We start from the raw sequence: 4734 nt of genomic DNA on the forward strand, positions 1-4734 counted from the left end.
GTTCAATGGAGCCTCATTCCAACAGTCACTAGCAGTTGCGGGAGCTCACGATTTACTTCTTACAAGTGCATGTACTACATGCTGAATATTAGCTGGGTAGATCGCGTAACTAATGAGGAAGTACTGAATAGAACTGGTGAGAAAAGGAATTTGTGGCAAAAAGAATTTTTGGCGTAACGAAAAGTAGAAAAGTACAGGTGACATTGAGACATCAGGCAATCATGAATTTTGTGTAGGAGGGAAGTGTACTGGGTAAAATTTTTACAATGAGACCAAGAAACGACTACAGTACGCAGATTAAAATAGATGTAGGTCGCAATAGTCATTCGGAGATAAAGAGGCTTGAACAGCATAGAGCTGGGTGGAGAGCTGCATCAAACGAGAAAGACCAGCCGGCCGGGGTGGCCGAGCGGTTCTAGGCGCCACAGTCTGCAACCGCGCGATCGCTACGGTCACAGGTTTGAATCCTGCCTCGGGCATGGATGTGTGTGATGTCCTTGGGTTAGTTAGGTTTAAGTAGTTCTACGTTCTAGGGGACTGATGACCTCAGAAGTTAAATCCCATAGTGCTCAGAGTCATTTGAACAATTTTTTTGAGGAAGACAACAACAACAGCTTACATGTTTTACATCAAACCTGGGCTGTGTATTTTTTCTGGGGAATTACACTCTTTTGTACATGGTGGTAGCTACTAATGAGAAATCGATTGTGTTACATTTAATACTTAAAAATATTCCATAGCATTAATTATATACACTCCTGGAAATGGAAAAAAGAACACATTGACACCGGTGTGTCAGACCCACCATACTTGCTCCGGACACTGCGAGAGGGCTGTACAAGCAATGATCACACGCACGGCACAGCGGACACACCAGGAACCGCGGTGTTGGCCGTCGAATGGCGCTAGCTGCGCACCATTTGTGCACCGCCGCCGTCAGTGTCAGCCAGTTTGCCGTGGCATACGGAGCTCCAGCGCAGTCTTTAACACTGGTAGCATGCCGCGACAGCGTGGACGTGAACCGTATGTGCAGTTGACGGACTTTGAGCGAGGGCGTATAGTGGGCATGCGGGAGGCCGGGTGGACGTACCGCCGAATTGCTCAACACGTGGGGCGTGAGGTCTCCACAGTACATCGATGTTGTCGCCAGTGGTCGGCGGAAGGTGCACGTGCCCGTCGACCTGGGACCGGACCGCAGCGACACACGGATGCACGCCAAGACCGTAGGATCCTACGCAGTGCCGTAGGGGACCGCACCGCCACTTCCCAGCAAATTAGGGACACTGTTGCTCCTGGGGTATCGGCGAGGACCATTCGCAACCGTCTCCATGAAGCTGGGCTACGGTCCCGCACACCGTTAGGTCGTCTTCCGCTCACGCCCCAACATCGTGCAGCCCGCCTCCAGTGGTGTCGCGACAGGCGTGAATGGAGGGACGAATGGAGACGTGTCGTCTTCAGCGATGAGAGTCGCTTCTGCCTTGGTGCCAATGATGGTCGTATGCGTGTTTGGCGCCGTGCAGGTGAGCGCCACAATCAGGACTGCATACGACCGAGGCACACAGGGCCAACACCCGGCATCATGGTGTGGGGAGCGATCTCCTACACTGGCCGTACACCACTGGTGATCGTCGAGGGGACACTGAATAGTGCACGGTACATCCAAACCGTCATCGAACCCATCGTTCTACCATTCCTAGACCGGCAAGGGAACTTGCTGCTCCAAAAGGACAATGTACGTCCGCATGTATCCCGTGCCACCCAACGTGCTCTAGAAGGTGGAAGTCAACTACCCTGGCCAGCAAGATCTCCGGATCTGTCCCCCATTGAGCATGTTTGGGACTGGATGAAGCGTCGTCTCACGCGGTCTGCACGTCCAGCACGAACGCTGGTCCAACTGAGGCGCCAGGTGGAAATGGCATGGCAAGCCGTTCCACAGGACTACATCCAGCATCTCTACGATCGTCTCCATGAGAGAATAGCAGCCTGCATTGCTGCGAAAGGTGGATATACACTGTACTAGTGCCGACATTGTGCATGCTCTGTTGCCTGTGTCTATGTGCCTGTGGTTCTGTCAGTGTGATCATGTGATGTATCTGACCCCAGGAATGTGTCAATAAAGTTTCCCCTTCCTGGGACAATGAATTCACGGTGTTCTTATTTCAATTTCCAGGAGTGTATCTGGAATTATATTTAAAGTTTATGACGGCTGCATTTATTCAGTAGTCATATAGCATTGTGACTTATATTTCCTATTATATTAAAATGAATGGAAACCATAGTGTATTTGTACCTCAGAGCTGGAAGATGGAAGGCCATGGATTATTACTGTACTGGATAATAGTGTTTTACCCGTACAAGACTGTATGAAAAGAATGAGACAAATAAAAATGGAATGATTGTACTTAGGTACCAAGAAAAAGTCATTGACAATAAAATGCTTGTAAAACACGGAGTAACCGTCAAGTGCAATCTTAATTTGCAAAACCTAAAATAGTTCTGATACAACAAAATAAATATATAATGGCGGAAAATGAATGAAACACACTGTATGAAGTAATTTTAAACTAAGTAATAAATACGAGCAGCTACGTTCTAGATGTACCCGAGGCAAGCAAGACAGTGACAGAAATATGCAGAAACTGCAGAAATATGTATCTGCAAAGATTGTGACATAATAATAAAATAATGTAAATAGGCGAAGAAGAAGAAAATTGTCAACGGCAGTTACTGTTAAGGAAGAAGTCATCTGGCGGGCTTGATGTGGCCATCCACCAAACCCTCCTCCGCGCTAACCTCTTCATCTCGGAATAGCAATTGTACCTTGCAGCTTACGTCTCCAATTATTTGTTGCGTGTGTTCCAGTCTCTGTCTTCCCCTGCAGTTTTTACCCTCTACAGTTCCCTCTAATACCATGGAGGTCATTCCACCATGCCTTGACACATGTACTGTCGTCCTGTCGCTTCTTCTTGTCAGTGGTTTCCAATGTTCCGTTTTTCGCCGCTCCTCCGAAGAACTTCCTCATTTAGATTTTCACTTTGCAGCGGAGTGTGCGCTGATATGAAACTTCCGGCACACAGTTTTAATCTGCCAGGAAGTTTCATATCAGCGCACACTCAGCTGCAGAGTGAAAATCTCATTCTGGAAACATCCCCTAGGCTGTGGCTAAGCCATGTCTCCGCAATACCCTTTCTTTTAGAGTGCTAGTTCTGCAAGGTTCGCAAGAGAGCTTCTATAAAGTTTGGAAGGTAGGAGACGAGGTACTGGCAGGAGTAAAGCTGTAAGGACGGGGCGTGAGTCGTGCTTGGGTAGCTCAGTTGGTAGAGCACTTGGCCACGAAAGGCAAAGGTCCCGAGTTCGAGTCTCGGTCTGGCACACAGTTTTAATCTGCCAGGAAGTTTCAACTTCCTCATTCCTTACCTTATCAGTCCACCTAATTTTCGAAGTCTTCTGTAGCACTACATTTCAAAATCTTTGAATCATCTCTGGTCCAATTATCCCACGGTCCATGATTCACTAACATACAATGCTGTACGCGAAACCTACATTCTCAGAAACTTATTCCTCAAATTAAGGCCCATGTTTGAGGCCAGTAAATTAGTCTGTGCCAGGATTGCCGTCTTTGACTGTACTAGTCTGCTTCTTGTGTCGTCATTACTTCGTCCATCGCGGATTATTTTCCGTCCTAGGCAGCACTGTTCCTTAAATTCACCTACATCGATTATCAGTTGTGATATTAAGTTTTAACCATTCTCATTTCTGTTATTTCTTATTACATCAGGCTTCCTCCCGTTTATTCTCGATCCATATTCCGAATTCATTATACTGTTCATTCCATTCAACAGATCTTGTAATTCGTCTCAGCGAATCTTGATAGTCTTTCGTAGGCGAATTTTAATTCCACTATTACCCTTGTCAGCAGCTTGGATGTCTGACCTCGTTAAACTGATTGTGCAATAGTTCTTGTACTTCTCTGCTCTTGCTGTCTTCGGAGTTATGTGGACGATATTTTTCCGAAAGTCTGATGGTGCGTCGCCAGTCTCATTCAGTCTACAGACTAAACTGAATAGTTATTTGTCTACAATGTCCTCAAAGATATTTAAAAAATCCAATGGCATGTTGCCATGTTGCCTACCCACTGTGGGTTATTCGGTCTCAAATCTACCAGAGCCGTTTTGAATGGTGACTCTAAAACTGAATTCCCTATTCTATGATTGTAGTGTCTGTTCTTTCGGCCACGCGCTCGGTGGGACTATGGAGCGGCAGTGAGGCGTACTGATATAGTGTGTGCAATTACGGTAACACCGTGTCCGGATGGCGCAGTGGTTACCGCACCTGGATAGTAACCAGGAAATCCCGGGTTCGAGTCCCGGTCTGGTACAAATTTTCACTCGTCGCCGCTGATTCCGTTAATGTCCTGCTACAGCTGATCTCCTTCAATTTACATAAAACGAAACGCCTATGTCTCCCATATCAACTCCAATTTTTTTATCACGTTATCGGACAAATCTTTCCCCTTATAGAGCCCTTCAACTTACTCTTTCCACCTATCCGCTCTCTTCCCTGATTTTAATAGTATAATTCCCACTGAACTCTTAGTCTAGCCGCCATTGGTTTTAATTTCACCAATGGTAGTTTTGCCTTTTCTATATGATGAGTCAGTTCTCCAGAGCATAATTTCTTTTTCAATTTCTTCACATATTTCCTGCAGCCATTTCACCTTGGATGCCCTGCACG

The 4734-nt window shown here is 46.4% G+C and overlaps 1 non-coding gene across 1 annotated transcript; it reads left to right on the forward strand.

The window, feature by feature from the left end:
- The first annotated feature begins 4305 nt into the window (after positions 1-4305).
- Positions 4306-4379, forward strand: Trnat-agu (transfer RNA threonine (anticodon AGU)). Its single transcript has one exon. It is a non-coding gene; the product is annotated as a tRNA-Thr (tRNA).
- Positions 4380-4734: the final 355 nt, after the last annotated feature.

This window comes from Schistocerca cancellata, chromosome 2 (assembly GCF_023864275.1).
Source record: "Schistocerca cancellata isolate TAMUIC-IGC-003103 chromosome 2, iqSchCanc2.1, whole genome shotgun sequence".
NCBI lineage: Eukaryota > Metazoa > Arthropoda > Insecta > Orthoptera > Acrididae > Schistocerca > Schistocerca cancellata.